Below are 20128 nucleotides of genomic sequence, written 5' to 3'. Positions count from 1 at the left end.
TTGAAAGAGCAGAGGAAACAAAAGAAGTAGAAAAGGAAAGCGCTATAAGACCTATGTTAGGTGGGAAGAAAGAAGAGTGATAATGGAACATAAGCTAAAGGGGTTTCAAGAAGGGGTGGTGTAATTATTAGTGATATTAAGTGTTGGCAAAAGATACAGTGACTGCCAGGTGCAGTGGCGCACGCATGTAATCCCAGCAGCTGGGAAGACTGAGAGGAGTTCAAAGCCACCCTCAGCAATGGCTAGGCGCTAAGCAACTCAGTGAGACCCTGTCTCTAAATAAAATACAAAATAAAGCTGGGGATGAGGCTCAGTGGTTCAGTGCCTCTGAGCACCAAATAAATAAATAAAGTGGTTGTTGAGTTTAGCTGTGACAAAACCATAGATGGCCTTGGTAAGAGCTACTCCAAATAGAGCAGCAACAAGGAGTCTGTTAATTAAATGAGTGAGGCATGGAGGGAACAACTGAGTGAGCATACTCTGGTTTTCCAGGAATTCTGGCTTTAAGTTTTCCTTAGGTTAAACAGAATTTACACAGTCATGAATAGCCAAGTAAAACATTCAAGTGCAAATTTCTAATCTGGGGGATTTTGTATTGCCCAAAATCCCTGGATTTTAACTACTCATAAAGTTTTAATTTTAACCCTAGTTTTTCCAGTTCTTTTATGATCTAGGTTTCACTTGGCTTGTTGTGAAAATGAGGATAGTCATATCCGGTTCATGAAATTCATATAAAGATGAATTTAAGTCATAGCATATGGTTGACACATAGCAAGTTCTTCACAAACATTTGGTTTCTTTTTCATGTCTTCTATCACCATGAAAAGGGGCAGATTAGAAAATCATTTCTCCCGTTTTAATGATGAGATGAGAGAAAAGGCATCCTTTAAATTTGTCCTCGGCTCTTAAAAATTAATGTAATTCTAGCCTGGCCCAGTGGCACACACCTGTAATCTCAGTGGCTCAGGAGGATAAGGAGTTCAAAGCCAGCCTTAGCAAAAGCAAGGAGCTAAGCAACTTAGCAAGACCCTGTCTCTAAATAAAATACAAACTAGGGCTGGGAATTTGGCTCAGTGGTTAAGTGCCCCCGAGTTCAATCCCTTGTACGCCTCCTCCCCCAAATTAATGTAATTCTACATTAATTGATTAGATTTCTAAATTCCAACAAACACCCATAACAGGCTTTGGAGTTTTAAAAAAATAAAACTACCAAATATAGAATTATCTCAAGCTTCCTCTTCATGTTATCTAGTCTCAGGTGGTAGTAAATGTACCATTGTTCTTTGATTTGAAAATAGCTATCTGAAAAACAGTGGTACATAGGGACATTTGTTTCTAACATTATGCAGGCTTCATGTCCCTAATGACATAAAATACTTGGAAAGCTGGATAAGATTCATTTTTTAAAAATCTTTAGTTATAAAGATATTCAAAACTTCACCCCACTGTCTATATAGCATTATTGCCAAAAACATTGACACTGAATGTGTCTTCTGGAATAAACAAAAGTGGAATGTAGGACATTTATAAGACCTCTGATTTGTATTCTTCTTTAAAAAAAAAAAAACAAAAGGTAAATATCTAAAGCAGGTAAGGAGACACATAAATCGAGTGGAATAAGTGAATTTGGACTTGATTTTTTAATTATATAACCTCAGTCATTAGAGATGCTTCAAGGACATCTCAAAATTTGTATATGAACTTTTACATAATATGGAATAATGTTAAATTTTCTTAGGTAAGACAGTGGTTCTGTGCTTTTGTAGAAAAATATTCCTTTTCTTTGGACATGCATGCTGAGATTGCTAGAAATGAAATGTCATTCTATTTGTTACATTTCAATCATTAGGTAAAAGTGTATTGTGTATGTATAAAATATGTATGAGATACTTCAAATATCAGCAGCAGAATAATATCCAGTGAGTCTTAGTGAAAAGTAGATGAGTATTGTATCAACTTCTTTGTATGCTTGAAATTTTTTAAAAAATAAAAATTTAGTGTGGGATTGAACAAAAATTACAAATATAGAGAAGTAGCAGTATTAAAAGATGATAATTGCTCTGAAGGCTGTGACAATTCTTTTATTTAAATGACTTTAGAATGGGCTAAGCTCCAGAAAGAAGACAAACCCTTTTGGCCAATATAAGTATGGAGTCAAAGTGAGAGACTTTCAAACCTGGAACTTCAAAAGATAATATAGTCAGTGAAAAAATAGGCCAAAATATGCTACCTCAGATGAGTGAGGAAACTGGGTGGGGAAAAAAAATGTGTGTAGTGGGGGAAATCCCCCTGAAAATTTGTATTTCAGGCTGACAAGCTATTTAGAACTTAAACTCATGTGGTTAAAAACTTAAGAGGGGGCTGGGAATGTGGCTCAAGCGGTAGCGCGCTCGCCTGGCATGCGTGTGGCCCGGGTTCGATCCTCAGCACCACATAAAAAACAAAGATGTTGTGTCCGCCGAAAACTAAAAAATAAATAAGGAAAACACTTTAAAATCAATCTCAAAGTTAATTTTCTTTCTTTTTTATATATTTTGTAATTGTAGGTGGACACGATACCTTTATTTTGTTTATTTAGTGGTTTTTTTTTTTTTTTTTTAAATATGGTGCTGGGGATCAAATCAAGTGTCTTAACACATGCTAGACAGCACTCTACCCACAACCTCAGCCCTCAAAGAATTTTCATAGATAGCATTCTAGTTATCTTTGACTCCTTGTCAGAGTCCCAAAAAAGACAAAAAATAATGATTATGAATAAATGAGAAACAATCTATCCTGCAAAAACTGCAGATATTGAAAGTATTGGCTGAATGAATTTTTTAAAAATCTCTAAAAGCAAATGATATTATAGTACTAATTTGACTTTTAGGGGGCTGGGGGATCGATCCCATGTGTATGCTAGGCAAGCACTCCATTGAGCTATGAATCTAACCAGCTCCTGGCATTGTTGATGGTACCAAAAAAAAAAAGTGTGTCTTTTGATACGCAATTGCTTAAATTCTGTGCAATTTGAAATACATGAGGAATAGAAAAGAATTGTCAATAAAGAATTATATGTTTAGAATTGTTGGACTTGGGTGCAGTAGCACACACCAGCGATCCCAGCAACTCAGGAGGCTGAAGGAGGAGAATCTCAAGTTCAAGGCCTCCCCTCAGGAACTAGTGAAACCCTGTCTTAAAATTAAAAGGGATGGGGATGTAGTTCAGTGGTAAAGTGATCCTGAGTTAAATCTCCAGTAACAAAACATAAAAATATAATTGATGAAGATGGAGAATAAGCAAGAATATATTGGAAGTAAAATGACGGATCAGTCGTATTTGAAAACTATAAAGTATCTAGACATGAAAAGCAAAACACATAAAGCAAAAGAAAATGTGAAGACCAAAATAAAAAGAAACTAAATAGTACGCATTGTAGCTACAGAATATATGAAAGAACATTTTTAAAAGATAAATGAACATTTAATAGAGTGTCATACACAGTGGAGTTTTATTCAGCCACAAACAACAAAATTATGGTACTTGCAGGAAAATGGATAGAATTAGAGACCATAACTTTGAGCAAAATATGTCACACTCAAAATCTAAGTTTCCGTTATTTTCCCTCATGGGAGCTGGAGGGAAAAAATGGGAAAAGGGAACACTATGAAGGTAAAAGAATGATCATTAGAAAGAGAGGCAAGTTGGGGAAGGAGGGTGTTTGGGAATTAAATTAATTAAATTGTTTATATATGTGTGTTTGTGTGGAAATGTGCCACAGTGAAGCCCACCATTCTGTGTAATTGAGATGCACCAGTTAAAATAACAAAAATTAAGACCTTACTATCAACCTCATTTTTGAGTGCTCCAAGAAAAAGGAAACAAGCTGAATGTGGTGGCACATGCCTAAAATCCCAGTGGCTCAGGAGCATTATAAATTCAAAGCCAGCCTCAGCAATTTAGTGAGGCCCCAAGCAATTCAGGGTGACCTGGTCTCTAAATCAAATGCAAAAAGGCTGTGGGTCAGGGTTGAGTGCCCCTGAGTTCAATCCCCAGTACCAAAAAATTTAAAGAGAACTGAATGACTTTCAGCATGACAATGTAATAAGTACTGCTTATCGACTCCCAAGGGAAACATGAAAATTATTAAAAACAGACATGTAGGGCTGTCGATATAACTCAGTTGGTAGAGTGTTTGCCTTGCACGCATGAAGGAAGCCCTGGGTTCGATCTCCAGCACCACATACCCCCCGTCCCCCCCCCCCCAAAAAAAAGAATCCCTTAAAAAACAAACCAGGGCTGGGGATATGGCTCAAGCAGTAGCGCGATCACCTGGCATGCGTGCAGCCTGGGTTTGATCCTCAGCACCACATACAAACAAAGATGTTGTGTCCGCCAAAAACTGAAAAATAAATATTAAAATTCTCTCTCAAAAAAACAAACCAAACATGTAAAGCTTCTGTAAAGGCCCTCAGAGGGCTGGGGTTGTGGCTTAGTGGTAGAGTGCTTGCCTAATGTATGTAAGGCCCTGGGTTCAATCCTCAGCACCACATAAAAATAAATAAAAGGTATTGTGCCCAACTACAACTAAAAAAAATAAATATTAAAAAAAAACAGGACTGCAGACATGTAAATATTCTGTAAATGGCCCTTTGGAAAAAAAAAATCTATTCAAGAAAACCCATTAAAATTCTGTAGGAAATGTGTGTGATATCTAATCCCAAATGTTCCTCTTCCTTCCTTGTTTAGCAGCATGGAGACTCTGGACTACTTTAGCCAAGAACAACAGGTTCCTTGTCAGACTACGAATTCAATTTTTCCAGAAAAATATACTTGTAAAAGTGAAGTTCAAACTTAAAGGCACAATACTGGAGGTTGTACTAAAAATAAAAAGCAGCTGAGATTGAAAGTACTGTCTAAACTGTGAGTCCTCTTAGTCTATAGGGAAGGATTGGGGAGTAAGTTCATAGAAGATCTCCTGGTATTAGACAAGTATAAAACACAGACCTCAGAATTCCTTCAAAGAAGCCAGAAGGTGGTCAGATTAGTTTATAGAGCAATTGGTGCCCCAGAGTATTGTGGAAAGTAATAGAGCAATCAGTGGTGACTTAACATCTGGGCTTGTTCAAGGAAAATAAGACATCCCTAAAATTTCTTTCATTCCAAAGAAATTGGGCCTGGCCAAAGCTGTAACCATCTGTGGATCTCAGCAGAAGCTTAATAGTGATGGAGGGGAGGGAATAGACTTCATCACTGAGATAGTCACTAAGCAATAACAAATCCCAGGTTGTGGGAAAGGAAGGACTAGAACCCACTGTTGGCTACAACATATGATCTAAAATATCCAGTCCCTAACATACCAAGTATGCAGCTCATACACTGAAAACACAAGCAGGCAACAGAGTGACTAGATATCATGTTATAAGATAAGAAGACTTGAAAATTGACATTAAAATATGTTCCAGAACAAGCTTCTTGTACCTTGTAGTCTAGGCTACTCAGGAGACTGAGACAGGAGGGTCTTTAGAACCCCAAAGATCAAGGTCAGCCTGGGCAACTCACATCTCAAACAAATAAAAAAAATGTTTCCAGAATTAAAGAAAACTGATTAAAGAAGTAGTGCAGCTGGGCATGGTGATACATGCCTGTGTGCTTGTGGCCAACCAGGACAACTTAAGATCCTGTTTCAAAACACAAAAATAGTGGCTAGGGATATAGGGCTGATCGTGCGCTGGACTACCATATGAGATCCTGTGTTCAATCCCCAGTACCACAATAAATAAAAGACATTTAAGAGAAGAAAATAGAAATTCTGAAGTTGCAAAGAACAATAACATTCACTAGAGAGACTCAATGGTAGACTTTAACTGGCAGAAATAATGGTAGACCAAGAGGACAGACTTAAGAAAAATGAACATTTCTTCAGAAACAACTCAGTGACAACCAATACCAACACAGGCATCAGAAGCAGCAGAAGGAGAGAAAGGAAAACAATACCCAAATAGTAGCCCCACCCAAACTCCCCAAATTACTTGCACATCCAGAAACCTGTATGAACCCTAAGTTGCATACACAAAGACTTCAACAGATATAAAAACAACAAATGGTGACAGAGACAAGAAGAAAGGTAGAAGGAGAAAAAACATTTTCATGGAGATAACAGCTGTTTGCACAGTGAATGCAGCTAGAAGGTAATGGATAACTTTCAAAATGCTGAAAGGAAAAAAAAAAAAAAAAACTGCCCAGCAGGAGGATCATGAGTTCAAAGACAGCTTCTTCTAAAGGGAGGCACTGAGCAACTCAGTGGGACACTGTCTCTAAATAAAATACAGAATAGGGCTGGGGATGTGGCTCCATGGCCAATTGCCCCTGAGTTCAACCCCTAGTACCCTGCCCCCAGCAAAAAGAATTCTCCATTCAGCAAAACCCTTCAGAAATAAAGGTGAAATACACTCGGACAAAAAGAATTTGTGGCAGACTTGTCTACGAGAAATATTAAAGGAGAATTCTGCTGAAACAAGTGATTTTTATGTAATTACCACATGGGCCAATACAAATGAATACAGATCCCTTAAATTTCAAGTCAAATTCTTATAAAAGACCATCTGTATTTCCTCTTGATTGATTTTAAAATAATTGAATACAATTATATACATACTATTTGCCCTATAAATATAAAATTTTAATAAATGTGTATTTCCTAATAGAACAAAGGAGGTGGGCCTGGAGCAAAATTGTACAGGAACAGGGACATTACAGTTGGTAAAAATAACAAGGTTTTGGATTTGTGACATTAATGGGGTAAAAAAGCAAATTAAACACATGTTAATACATAAGAGCAGTGCTTCTATATGGAATTTGCTTAGTGTAAATTTGAAGCATACTCTGATGAGATGTAAATGGCAAAGACCAGATTAGCTAAAAATATCCTCAGAATACGCTGTGAGAAAACATTAAAGAAATAAAACTGCTATAATCAGGAAATATTCACTTAATTCAAAAGAAGCATTAATAGAGAAATAAAGATAAAAATATGTAAAACCAAGAAGATATATAAATCTTTCAATACCAATAATCACATTAAATGTAATTGGATTAAACAAAAGGCATTATAGATTCATAAAACATGATACAAGTATATAAAGGAGACACTTTAGATTTAAAGCTAAATATGATTCAAGTAAAAGGATGGAATTGGGAGTGTAGCTCAGCTTGCCTAACATGCGCAAGTCCCTGGGTATGATCCCTAGCAAATGAAATAATTTAAAGGATGGAATATGATATGTCATGCAAACAGTAATCATCAGAAAGACAGAATGACTTAAAGAGAAAGTAGAAATTAAAACAAAATTATATAGAAGGACTTTTTTATATATAAGATAAAAGGGTTAATTTACCAGGGGGATAAAACAGGTAAACATAAATTAATGAACCTTCTGATGGGACACCAAAATATATGTGGCAAATGCTGACAGCAAGCCAGGACTGGTGGTGCATGCCTGTAATCCCAGTGGCTCAGGAGGCTGAGGCAGGAGGATCTCGAGTTCAAAGCTAGCCTCAGCAAATTCGTGAGGCCCTAAGCAACTCAACAAGATTCTGTCTATAAATAAAATATGAAAAAGGGCTGGGGATGTGGCTAGACTTCAATACCCTACTTGCAATAATGGATAGAATAACTCCAAAAATCAATAAGGAACAGAAGAAGACTTGTACTATGCTATAAACCAACTCATCTAATGGACATTTATAGTCTATTCCTCCCAACAAACAACAGAATATACATTGTTTTCAAACACTAATGAAACATTTCTCAGGAAAGGAAAGAGTGTGTTAGTCCATAAAACAAACCTCAGAAAATTTAAAAGAATAGAAATAATACAAAACATTCTTCAATTACAGTGGAATGAAATCAGAGATTGAGGGCAAGGAAAAAATTGGGAAACTTATAAATATGTAGAATTATTAAACAACACTTCTAAATATTAATGGGTCAAAGAATAAAATAAGAAAATACTTTGGAATGAGAAATGAAGGTAAAATATAATCGAACTTAGGAAATTAGGCTAGAGCCCTGCTCAGTGGGAAATTGGAGGAGGGCGGGTGGAGATTTTTTCTTTTGCACCCTGCAATCAGGCAGAATTTATGCCTGGGATGTAAAGTCAAATTGTTAAACATCTGAAAGTAAATGTAATACGTTAAAGTAATAAAATACAAAAAGTACATAATATTCCAATAATTACAGAGGAAGTATTTAGCAAAAATCCAATGTCCTTTTTCATTACAAAACCACTCAACAAACTAGGTACAAAAGGGAACTTCCTCGACCTGATAGAATATCTGTGAAAAACACACATTAATGTCATAACTCATGAAAATATCATCTTGAGAGCCAGGGGCAGTGCACATGGAGGCTGAGACAGGAGGATCACAAGTTCAAAGTCAGCCTCATCAAAAGGGAGGCGCTAAACACCTCGGTGAGACCCTGTCACTAAATAAAATACAAAAAATAGGGCTGTGGATGTGGCCCAGTGTCAAGTGCCCCTGAGTTCAATCCCCACTACCACCACCCCCCCACAAAAAATATGGTGAAATATCACCCTGTGATATCATGGTGAAAGCTGAATGCTTTTTCTCAATGTCAGGAGAAAAGGATGACTGCTTTTACTATTTCTACTCAGCATTGTGCTGGAAGTTCTGGCCAAGGCAATTAGGCAAGGGAAAAAAGAAGTTAAGATTGGAAAGGAAGAAGTAAAACTATCTCTATTCATACACATACAATTATGCATAGAAAATTCTAAGGAATTGAATTTAAAAACTTTGAAAACTAATAACAAGTTCAACAAAGTCACAGGATCTAAAGTCAATGTACAAAAGCTATTATATTTCTACACCTATCAAACTACCGTATAAACAAAATATATTTTATCCATAGAATGGAATATTAGCCAGAAAAAAAGGAACAATATGAATGAACCTTGAAAACATTCTAAATCTAAGAAGTAAATCATGCATACACTGCACACTCAATTCATAATCCATACAAAATATTCAGCAAGAGAAACTTCATAGGGATAGAAAATAAACTAGTGTTTACTTACAGCTGGGCACTGATGGATTGGTGGGGTTGATAGCTAAAAGGTATGTATTTTGGGGCAAGGTGATTAAAATGGTCTAAAACTGAAAAAGATCGTGTAATATGTATAAATATACTAAAAATATTGGATTTTTATACTGCATGGGGGCAAATTGTATAATGTGTGAAATATCTCAATCTGAGATAAACAATAAGAGAATAAAAATACTGAACGATAACAGCATATAAGTTGGAAAGGGGAACTCAAAATCAAAACATTTTGACTCTTGAATTTTTTGATGGTAAGATGTTAGTTACCAGGAGCTGGGGTTGTGGCTTAGTGGTAGAGCACTTGCCTAGCATGTGTGGGGCACTGGATTTGATCCTCAGCACTACATATAAATAAATAAAAATAAAGTTCCATCAACAACTAAAGAAAATTAAAAACAATCAAAAAAACAACTTAAAATGTAACCCTTAAAAAAAATAATAGAAATACAGTGTGTAATATACATAAAAGGGAAGATGAGAAAATCTGAAGGAAGGAAGAAGTTGTGGTGCATTAAACATGATGAATAGAAAGCAAAAATAATATAAAAATAGGTTCAAATGTTAATGAATAGAAATGTAAAAAAGAACTGCATTTAAAAATCCATATACCCACTGGACATGGTGGTGCACACCTATCTATAATTCCAGTAACTCTAGGGGCTGAGGCAGGAGGAGTGCAAATTTAAGGTCAACCTCAGCAATTTAGCGAGACTCTGTTTCAAAATAAAAAATTTTTAAAAAGGCTAAGCTTGTGGCTCAGTGATAAAGTGCCCCTGGGTTCAATCCTCAGTAAGGAAAAATACTACGCATACTAATAAATTCACTACATGATGATAAAAGAGCCATTTTGCCAGGAATATATAACTATAATAAACTGTAACCACCTAGAAACATAAATTCAAAACAGAGAAGGACTGATAGAACTATAAAATAAAGTGAAAAATTCACCATTTTAGTGACATTTTTAGAACTGGGGATATAATAGTGGTAAAGCACCCTAGGTTCAATCCCCAGTACCAAGCAAATAAACAACTCTCTCCACCCTACCCCACCCAAAAAAAATCCTTAAAGAAATCATGAGTATAGGTTAGGATGCTGGTTACTTTCAGAGGGAGGCAGTGGGCTGATGGGAATGTGGCATACCATGTGCTTTCTGGGATGGCTATCGGAGTTTTATCTCTTGATCTGATTTGCAGTTACAAGGGATGTCAACCCTTGTAACTATTTGCTAAAAAATAAAAATTTGCTAAACTATTCAGTTGTATTATTTTTCTGTATATGTTTTATTTTTACAATTAAAAAGATTTTTAAAATATTTTTTATAGTTGTAGATGGACAGAATGCCTTTATTTGTTTATTTTTATGTGGTGCTAAGGATCGAACCCAGTGCCTCACGCATGCTAGGCAAGTGCTCTGCCACTGAGCTACAGCCCCAGCTCACAATTAAAAGATTTAAATGAGTTATAAAAACAGATCTGGACCACTTTATGCCAATAAACTTGAAAATTTAGATGAAATTAATTAACAAGTTCCTAAAAAAAAAAAAAAATCAAACTGGGGCTGGGGATATAGCTCAGTTGGGAGAATGCTTGTCTTGCATGAAGAAGGCCCTGGGTTCAAACCCTAGCACCACCAAAAAAAAAAAAAAAAAAAAAAATAGTCAAAATCAAACTGATGTGAATTTAAAGAAATTAGATCCATAATTAATCATCCACTTTAGAAAACTCTGAGGATAAATGTCTTCGGGTTTTTTTTATTTTACTTTTTTTTAAAGATGGGTCTCCCTATGTTATCCAGGCTGGCCTCAAGCCCATGGGCTTAAGTGATCCTCCTGCCTTATCCTCCACAGTAGATGTGATCATGGGCACACTACCACTCCCATTCTACTAATTCTACCAATCATATGAAGAAGAAATAATGCTTACTTTATACAGTTCCTTTTAAAGAAACTAAAAAAGAAAATACCAACTTCTTTTCTATTCAATTTTCCTCCCCAAGATTAGAAAACCCAACCAAAGGGTTGGGGGTTAGATTTTTCATTCTTTGATGATCTCCCTAAGCTCATGATCTTTTCATCCTGTCTCCATCCCTTATCCTTCAGTCTTTCATCACAGATGTGTTGACCTTCTTCTACTTCCATATGCATAATCTTCCTGACTACATGGTGTCTGTCAATACATGACTATTTGTTTGTTAATTTGTACAAGAGATTTCCTAACTTCTGAGTCTCCGGAAGATATATATTTTTTTCAATCTACTGAATAAACTTCTGCCTACATTTAAATAAACAGTAGAGTCTTGCCTTTGAAGTTAAATTCTTGCCTCTTGGCATTTTCCATTCTTCTGGGTACCAGGACCCTTGTGGATGACAGGCACGTCCCTGGGCATGAGGCTGCAACAGGAGCCAGTCTGTATGCTGATGTTTGGTAGTAGGAGAACCCCTGTTACTGCTTGGCTAACCGGTTTCTGTTCCTGTTGAAGTGGCTGCTTAATTAAAAAGTGACACCTTCCTCTCTATTGTCTTCCAAAGAAAGATCATGCTTGGCAATTAGGTAAAGCCTTGAGTGATGATAGCTGGTTGTGAGTCAAGAACGGTTCTCATGATCATTAAATAAGCCTTGACAGTGGTATACAGTGTGTGATCCATCCAGGGGCTTGACAGTCTGGAATTTTTCTGGCATTAAATCGGATTTATATATTTTTATTTTTACATTATTCGATAACATTTCCTGAAATTATCATGGAAATATTTCAGTATTTTAACCATGAAGTTGTGCTCCATTTGTGTACAATGTGTCAAAATGCATTCTACTGCCATGTATAACTAATTAGAACAAATAAAAAATAAAATATTAAAAAAGAAAAAAAGCTTTTTAAAAAAAGCATTTTTGTTATATTGCAATAAACTTCCTTGTAGCTGGAGAAACACACACACACACACACACACACACACACACACACACACACACACACCCGGTGAATGTGGTATGTACTGGCCAAATATCAGCTCTGGTGTATCCACTGAATTTAGCCCAGGGGCTATGAGTGTTGGCTTCTTGATGAACAGTCTCTCTCTCTCTCTCTCTCTCTCCTCTCTCTCTCTCTCTCTCTCTCTCTCTGTCTGGAGGATGGATATTGAATAATGTCATACCTGGGCCACTTAAAAAAATTCATAATTTTGTTTTACAACATATCACTCTAAGAACTAAACAGGGTCCAAACAAGTAATTTGAAAAGTACTAAAATTGACAATGAAAACAGATGTTACTAATAAAACAGTTGTAACTGGGGAAAAAATTTTTGAGGCACTTTTAATTGCCAGGAGTATAGGACAAATTGAAATGATGAGTGAAGAAAATTGATAAAAGAGAACACATTAGGACCAGACACTGTGGCACATGCCTGTAATCCCAGTGACTCAAGAGACTGAGGCAGGAGAATCAGCATTTTAGCAAGGCCCTAAGCAACTTAGTGAGACCATGTCTCAAAATTAAAAAAAAAAAAAGGGCTGGGGATGTAGCTCAGTGGTAAAGCGTGCCTGGTAAGTCCTCTGTACCAAATGGACCAAGATAAATAAATTTAATTAAATTCTTTAACAAGAATTTAGAAAACCTGGCTGCCCACTAGAAATGGAGGAGGAGAGCATAAAGATTTCAAACCTGAAATTAACATCACACCCCCCCCCCTTGCTACATCTGCATGTCTGACTTCTTCCTATCCAGATAAAGGCTTTTCTCCAAGAAACCTTGCCTAATCCCCCAGCAGCATTTTCCTTGGCTGAATGCTGAAGCATGAAGTCTAAATCTTAGATTACTTAGCACATGCCACTCTATGATGCTAGATACCTGCCTGAAAGTAAATTCTAAACACCAAACACCCCTACCCCCCAGCTACATCCCTTGCCCTGTTCCCCTCACAAGGCTTTGTTTCTTTCAGTCCCACAGGACACCCTTCTCCACCTCAGTCTGGAGCACCCTTCTCATTTCTTCTCACCAAATTCCACTAAGCTTAGGACAAAAGCTACCCACCCTCGGGAGGATTTCCTAGTGGGCTGGAGTGGCTACAGCCTTTCTGCAACCCAGTCTCTACAGGAACTCATTTGTCCTTAGATGGCAGGGGACCCACACCCAGGACAAGTCTCTAGATTTGCTGAATGACTCAAGAAGCAAGAATGTTCAGTCCCACCCGCACCCCCACCCCCTCCTACCAGCCTGCCTCATTCAGCGATGACGACTGAGACCTACTAGGTGCTGGGGTACCTTAGTCCACACTGCAGCAAGTTACCTACCCAAAGAAGCTTAGTCTACTCACGGATTCAAGAGTTATAGGTGCTGTGAAGGGCATGGAAGCACTGGGCCTCACCTGTCCACGGGGCCACGTGTGCCTTGCCCAGGGGCACTGTACCACTGTGCTACATCCCCAATCCTTGTTATTTTTAATTTTGAGACAGGGTCTCAGTAACTTGCCCAGACTGGCCTTGAACTTGCGATCCTCAGCCTCCCAAGTTGGCACTGAATCTTGCAGGGATTGGCTCTGTTGAGGTCTGTGATGCCAGCAGGGAAAAGCAAAGCTCTCTGTGGCCATGACATGGTGACTAACCACCTTCCTGGCCATCCAGGACCTGCACCTTCTGCTCCCACCCTCCAGTAGCACTAAGGCAGCAGAGGAACCATGGCTGCCTGCTTTCCTCCTAGCCTGAGCTTCCCGTCCAGGCCAGAGCAGATCTCACCATCTCAGTGAGGGCCTTCGCTCAGAAGCTACTTAATGAATTCTTCCCAACTCAGATGAGAAGAAATCTCATCTAATTAAGTTACCGATCTCTAATTAAAATTCTATCATTAATTGTGGGATGTAACCCCAACTTCCCAGTCCTAGACTCCCCCTACCCACAGGGTCTCCTAGAAAGGCTCTAGGGAAGGAGAAGGGCTTACGGGGGAGGGGAGGTAGCTGAACCTTGCCCCTCTCCCTTTGGCTGCTCAGCAGAGTTGCCTCTTGAGGAAAGCAGGCTGTCCACCTGCCTGCCCGGGCTGGCCTCTCAGCTCCCATCTGCCAATCCCATCTGCTCTTCCCAGACCACCCTGCCGCTGCTGCTGGGACCCCTCTCCCATCACTTCTGGTTCCCTGCAAACCCTGCACCTCTCAGCTTCTCCCTGGGGAGCTGTTGCCCAAACTTTCTTTGCATCTCCTCTCCTGCCAGAATTGTGTGTGTGTGTGTGTGTGTGTGTGTGTGTGTGTGTGCTGAGGATTGAACCCGGGGCCTTGTGCATGCAAGGCAAGCACTCTACCAACTGAGCTATATCCCCAGCCTCCTGCAGGTGTTATCTCAATTCCTTAACCAGCCCCTTCCCCACTCATTCCTCCTGCCAGGCATCTCAGGAGCCACTGTTCAGCAGTCAAAAGAAACCAGCACGGAACTCTGCCTTTCTACATGCACGCCACTCCAACTCCTTGTTCTCCTCACTGTCAAGGAGAGTGAGACCAGAGGGTCTTCCCCCAAGACAGATCTCTTTTGGTGGTTCGCAAGCCTCCAGGTGGGGAACAGACACAATCGTATTCCTCCCTGGAATGTCACACATGAAGCCCAGAGGTAGAGAGGTAAAGGGAGCCCTGTGAGAGAGATCAGGGACCAGATGACTCTACTGGTTAGTGGCCTCTGGAGCCTGGAACATGGTTTCTTGACTGCCTCCAGTGAACATTTGCTGGGCATCACCTATGTGCCACGCAGTGAGTCAGAGCCACTGCCACCTCAAGAAGCTCGTGATCTTACTGGCACTCCCACCCCAGGGCTCTTCCCAAGTACAGCTGCTGCTAGGGGATGGATTTGGGGTCACTGGTATAAGAAGAAACCACTGATTCTCATTTTCCTGACCTCGTGCCTGGCGAGGTGTTGAACGTCCTTGCATCCTTATTCAATGCATCTGTCTCCTTTTCCCTAATCTAAGATTTACAGCAGCAGGGGCCACACAACCCCTCCCGTTGCTGTGGAGTCAGACTGTCCATGGAGTGCTAAGGGAGTGACCTGGACTTTCCGCAGGAGGCCCCAGGTGCCTCGGGGGTCTGCAGCTTGCCTGCCCCTGATGTGTGAGGCACAGTCAGACTGATGGTGACCTAGCTTCCCCGACTTCACAATCTCGGGAGCTCTTTTCTCCCTGGGACAGTTCTCTACGGGCAGCCCCCTAAAATGACATCCTCCATTCTAGAAGGATGACAATAGCCGACGTTTATTCGGTGCTTACTTTGTGCGAGGTACTATTTTAAGCACTTTCAGCAGAGCGATTCTTCCGGTCCTCTCTGACAAGTATGCAATGGGCTCTTTACTTATTTATTTATTTTGAGGTGCTGGGGATTGAACCCAGGGCATTATACATGTGAGGCAAGTTCTCTACCAGCTGAGCTATATCCCCAGCCCTGAAATGGGTTATTAACACCATTTTGCAAATTAAAGGAACAGACCTACCAAGGGGTTAAATAATTTACTTAAGAACTGGGGTTGTGGCTCAGTAGTAGAGTGCTTGCCTGGAACTTATGAGGCCTGGGTTGGATTCTCAGCACCAGATAACAATAAAAAACTAAAATAAAGGTATTGTGTCAATCTACAACTAAAACATATTAAAAAAATAATAATTTACCTACTTTGTGTACAACCAGAGATATGAAAAATTGTACTCTTTCTATATAATATGAATGGTAATGCATTCTGCTGTCATATATAACAAACTAGAATTTTAAAAAATTTACAGCCTGATGCAATGGCACACGCCTGTAATCCCAGCTGCTCTGGAGGCTGAGGCAGGAGGATCTGAAATTCAAAGCCAGCCTCAGCAAGAGTGAAGCGCTAACCAACTCAGTGAGACCCTGTCTCTAAATAAAATACAAAATAGGGCTGGGGATGTGGCTCAGTGGTTGAGTGGCCCTGAGTTCAATCCCTGGTACCAAAACCAAAACGAAACAATAATAATAATTTGCTTAAGGCTCCAGTTGTTGGTAACAAACCTTCGATTTAAATTCAGTTAACCTGGCTTCCAGTCTATGTGCTTAACTGCTCTACCACCCTGCCTGTTGGCACACCACGTCACTATTAACCCTGGCATGGATTCATTTCTCTGGACATCCTCCACAGCCATTTAAGAACATCTATCCGGGTGAGGGGGTACAATCTTGTGTGGGTGTGTGGGTGGGGGTGATCCATCCTGGTCATCAGTTCCCACTTCTCTGGATCTGGCAGGAGTTGAGGATAGTGTCTATCCCGTCAAGGCCCCATCATCTGTTGGGGGCCAGAGACTCAGTGCCCTGGGCCTCAGCCTGTCAGCTCGTGGCTGCGGCCTTGGGGATTGCCTGGGGTGGTGTAGGCCTGAGGTTTGTGGTGGCTGGGACACGTGGGCTTGTGCTAGCAGAGCCTGGGACTCCACCCTGTCTTCTGCTACTCTGCTCTGTGCACTGAGGACAGTTACCCACCCCGTCTGTCACTGCGCCAGGACATCTCCTCAGGTGAGTGGCCAGGAAGAGGTGTGGGCACGATGGCCCATACAACCTCAGTGTTCTCCACACCCGCCTGGTCCTGTGGGAAGGAGAAGAGAACAAACGGTTTGGAGGAGACTGGAAAAAGCCCCGGAGGCTCAAGTGACCTCAGCATGCTCCAGGGCTCCTGGGGTCCCTTTGGAGGGAAGAAGAGGTGGGCAGGCATCTGAAATCAAGTACCAGTGACACAGGTGGGCAAGACCCCTGCCTGGGAGCTGCAGACCCTCTCCATTTGTCTGGGTGCAGGGAGGCTGGAGTGTTAAAATCCCTGGTTCCTTTGGAGACTAAGACAAAACGGGAAAGTTCACCTGCTGGAGGAAGAGGCTAGGCAACAGGAAGGTGGTGTCTCTCAGTGGTGGGATGGGAGGTAGGCAGTTGTCTACTCGTGGGCGTGTGACCAGTGAGCCTAGGACCTTCCCCAGCCTCTCTTGTCTGAGAGCCAATCCTGCCCACAAGATGTGAGCTGAAATAAGACACCTAGTTCCTCTTCCTGTGATTAAAAGGACAGAGTGTGGGCCTCCTGCCCGATGGCTGGGAGGCTGCAGGGATTGCATTGACCATTTGGATTTGAAAACTGAAGATCACGTGCTGAGGTGCACATACCAGCCCTGGCTCGCCCGTCCACCTCTGGAGTGTTACCTGAGAGACAAGGAACTTCTGTTTCTTTGAACCCTGTGGTTTTGGATTTTCTTTTTCTTTCTTTCTTTTTTTTTTTTTGTCATTGCACTTACCCTATATGCTTGGACATGGACTTCAACTTGGAAAGGTAGAAGGAAGCAGGGAGCCCGTATTGGAGAAGGTGTAATGTTCTCAACCTGAGCAGGGCAGAATGTAAGAGGGACTTTCAGAAGCTTTGGAGCTAGGCCTCCCATTTCCATGTAAAATGGACCTGGCAGGAGGGAGGCCCCAAGGAGATCCTTAGTGGATCCTTGTTAACCTCAACGGATGGGATGCAGGTTGGGAGAAGCACAATTCAAGGACACCTGGTGCTGGAGTTGGGACCCTGCCTGTAAAGATGGCCGGGGCAGACCTGAGGTTGCTTCTCTGGTGTGAGGCAGGCATGGATCCTGCTGGAACACAACACACATAAAGTGAGCCGTGAAGTTTACAGGAAGCACCATTTTCCCTAAGGACACGCTGCCACTGTATGTCACTGTCACAGTCCCTCCTTTGAGTATCCTTCTCCCACTCACTGAGGAGCTTTGTTCTCTGAAGTCATGGAATCAGAAATTTCACTGTTTGAAATGTCATCAGTAAGAATGAAACACCCCCCTCTTGTTTGGACACAGGCAAGGGGCCTTGATCTGCAGCCCAGGTATAGACCTTCAAATGGGGGTTTCTGGACCCCACATTCTCAATAAGGTATCCTAACTTTGAAGATTATAAAGACGGAGGACCTTGGGCTCACTTTGCAGCTCAGACCTGACACTGATTCTTTCACACTCAAGTTCGATTTTCTATGAGCCTCAAGAAATACTGGTCTTTTTTTTTTTTTGGTTGTGCTGAGGATTGAACCCAGGGCCTTGGGCATGCTAGGCAAGCGCTCTACCAACTGAGCTATATATATCCCCAGCCCCAATTTTTTAAATTTTTATTTTTTAGTTATAGGTGAACACGATGTCTTTATTTTACTTTATGTGGTGCTGAGGATCGAACCCAGGGCCTCACACATGCTAGGCGAGCGCTCTACTGCTGAGCCACAACCTCAATCCCCTCAACTCCCATTTTTTAAAAATATATTTTTTAATTGTCAATGGACCTTTATTTCAATTATTTATATGTGGTGCTGAGAATTGAAACCAGTGCCTCACACGTGCCAGGCGAGTGCTCTACCATTGAGCCAAAACCCCGACTCTTTTTTTGTATTTTATTTATAGACAGGGTCTCCTTTGTCAAGGGCCTTTGTTATGCTTGAATTCGGGACCCCCAGAAGACCACTAGAGACCAAGATCAATGTAAACAGCAAAGAGGTGTTTATTGCGAGCTAGCTCTGTCCTCCGCCCACACACAGCAACTGGTGATGCTGAGAGGCCCCGAGCCCAGGGTTTGCAGCAGTTTTATACATTCTTTGGAGAAGGCAAAGACCTCCACATACATCATAGCATCTCTTAGCAAATCATCACACATCGAGGGAAAATCAAATAACAACTCTAAAACACGATTAGCACATTCACTGGTGGAAACAAGTTGGGTAGGGGGGATTGGTTACTACAAGAGGGGGATTCATTTGAACTGATTGGTTTAAGCCAAGAGGGGTGTTCACGCTGAACTACATGGTTTCCCAACATGTTATCAACCACCATAAATTCCTCAGAGGGTCATCTTTTTGGGGGGTACGGGTGATTGACCTCAGGTGCACTTGACCACTGAGCCGCATCCCCAGCCCTAGTTTTTGTATTTTATTTAGAGACAGGGTCTCACTGGGGTGTTTAGCGCCTCGCTTGTTCCTGAGGCTGGCTTTGAACTTGTGATCCTCCTGTCGCAGCCTCCAAAGCCGTTGGGATTACAGGCATGTGCCACGGCACCCAGAGGACTGTGGTTGGTTTTGAAGAAGTGGAAACTCAGGTTCCAGGGGGAGTCTGTGGCTCTGAAAGGAGAACCAGGGTAAGGGGGAAGCAGAAGGGGGAGGAGAAGGGCTGTGCCCTCCAAGTTCAACACCAGAAGGAAGCAACAAGGCCTGGCGGGGAATTTAATGGTGAGTGTTCCCTGGGGTAGGGGTGGGGGGATGCCTGGGGCCTCCATTGTTTGCTCCTAATGGGGCTTCATTGGTCTGTCCTCCATGGGCTGTACTTGCCCCTTCCTGAGTCCCTTGTCTCCCTGACACATAATTAGCTCTATACATAAACTCTCCACCCTGCCTCCCTGAGCTAGGATTGAACCTACTGAACCCGTGGCATTTTACCACTGAGCTAAATCCCTAATAGCTAAATCCCTATTTTGAGACAGAATCTCACTCAAATACTAAGGGTCTCATTAAATTAACTGAGGCTGGCCTCCAATTTGCTATCCTCCTACCTCAACCTCCTACCTCAATCTCTGGGGTTACAGGCATGCGCTGCTGTGCCAGCCACAACTCATATTCTGACAATCAAATATTTTCTCTTTGTCGCCCCATTCTTGGAAGTGTTATCTATCCCAACTGGCAGGACACATCAACGTGGGCAGCAAACCTAGATGGGGAGGAATGAAGGGACAAGAAAAAAGGATGACAGCAAGACGGGAATTCTGATCAAGCTGCAAACTTTTATTGTTCACACAGGGGTATTTATATGCTGTGGATGGGGAAGCTCTCTAATTAGTAATTGCTGGATGTGGGTGGTAAAACTGCCAGCTGCAAGATGTCTGATGATCCTGATAACCGCAGGATGTTCCAGGGAGATCGGTAGCTGCAGGATGCCTCCCAGGGGGCTGTCAGGCTATTCTTTGAAGGAGAATTTCCTTCTAGTCCCTGACAGTTATCTAGTGGTTAAGAGTGAGGGCCTGGGGTTGAACCCCAGCTTGGCCTTG

The sequence above is a fragment of the Ictidomys tridecemlineatus genome, chromosome 11, assembly GCF_052094955.1.
Source record: "Ictidomys tridecemlineatus isolate mIctTri1 chromosome 11, mIctTri1.hap1, whole genome shotgun sequence".
Taxonomy (NCBI): domain Eukaryota; kingdom Metazoa; phylum Chordata; class Mammalia; order Rodentia; family Sciuridae; genus Ictidomys; species Ictidomys tridecemlineatus.
Note: the sequence above shows the minus strand (reverse complement) of the source record.